Genomic DNA, 1777 nt, shown 5'->3' with positions numbered 1-1777 from the left:
ATGCAAGATGCATCGACATGTACATGAAATTCCTTATCCCAGTCCGGGGAAACTAATATTGGCACAGTTACCATCTTCTCCTTCAATATATCTAGCCTCTTCTAACATTCGTCATCCCATTTAAAAGTGACATCTTTCTTCAATAACTTCTCCATTGCCGCAACTATTTGTACATACCCTTTTATAAAATTTTTGTAATAGCTAGTGTGTTCAAGCTCCGTGCGCAGTTGTCTCACTGTTTTTGGTGCTGGAAAGTTCACAATGACAGATATCTTCGTGAGATCCACGAGCAACCCTTTTTTGTACAAAATATGCCCCAAGAGTATGCCACAAGGCATGCAAAATATACACTTCTTCAAGTTAAGTGAAATATGATGTTGCCTACATGTATCCATCATAAGCCTTAAGCTTACAATATGCTTCTTTAATAGCCCAAAGATTTTCCAATCATCAAAGAAAACTTCAAGGAATTTGTGTATGTACTCCTTAAATGATGTGACTACAACTGTAGAAAATATGACAGGTACATTCTTCAAGCCAAAAGTCATCATTGTGTACTCAAATGAGCCCCACTCTGTTACAAAAGTTTTCTTATGTCTATCTTTTGGTAAGATCATGATCTGATGGTAACTCAAAAATCCATTTGTGAAAGAATAGGCCTAGTGACCTCCTACATTGTCCAATACTTCGTCTGTAAATGGTGTAGGTAAAGGGTCATGCACACATGCATCATTTAGTTTGCTGAATTCAAAAAGAAATCTGATCTCTCCTTCAGTCTTCTTTTCCTGAATTATCATAGGACTTACCCATTCAGACTCTTCGACAGGTTCGATTATCCCTGCTGCTAGAATTGTTTCTAGTTCTTCCTTCACCTTTTCCTTGTATTTCGGGTTCAACCTATAGGGTCTTTGCTTCTTCGGCTTCGCATTAGGTTTCATAGGGATCCTCATAAATCCTAGGTCCCCTAATATGCCCTTCATTTCTGAAAGCTTCGTAGGGAGTAACTCCTCGTATTCGTGTAGCAGCTTTGTGATTTTACTAACTATATCTATGTCCCAATATTATCCAATCATCATGAACTTTAGATTTTCCTCTCTCCCGATATTGAATTTCGTTTTTTTACTGGCTGTGTTATATCTAGTATTTTTGGTTCTAGTCCAACAACATTGCGATGTCCTTCCAATTCTGGATTATCAATATTGTGCGAATCTTCTTCTTCTTCGACAATGATATTATAACATTCCAATGAATTTTGTAACTGCGTAGTCCAATCATGCTGCCATGTTAATGGACCTTCATTCTAAAAAACATTTACTCTGATTTCTTGAAGAGTTGAGTCTATACATGGACAATCATCATCAAAACTAAATGTGAGTCAAACCCTTCAACCAAATCTATCTAGTTTACAGTTCCATGTCACATTTTTCTTTCAAGATACTAATTCATAGGAATTGTTTCTAGTGTGTGGATAAATCCATGTACCCACTCTTGTTCTAGAATTTATTTCAAAACTGAAGTGCAATGATGAATATCCTCACGGGGATCAACCTTACCATCATACTTTACTTCAATTTTTGTATCGATTGAGCCAAACCTAATCCACATTAATCTTCGACACTGCTGCCATTCTGCGATATTTCTTTTATGAGTACCCCACCATCTAGTAGGTGTATACCTTAGGGTTACATCCAAAGCTTGCAACCTCTGTTCTTCTCATATTTCTCTTCCATATTCTTCAATAAACATGCTTACTTCCCTGATCCCATCATTATAAGGT

Source organism: Pinus tabuliformis, chromosome 9, assembly GCF_031772625.1.
Source record: "Pinus tabuliformis cultivar Carrire ecotype Pingquan chromosome 9, CPIR1, whole genome shotgun sequence".
Lineage (NCBI taxonomy): Eukaryota > Viridiplantae > Streptophyta > Pinopsida > Pinales > Pinaceae > Pinus > Pinus tabuliformis.
This window is presented reverse-complemented; position numbering follows the sequence as displayed.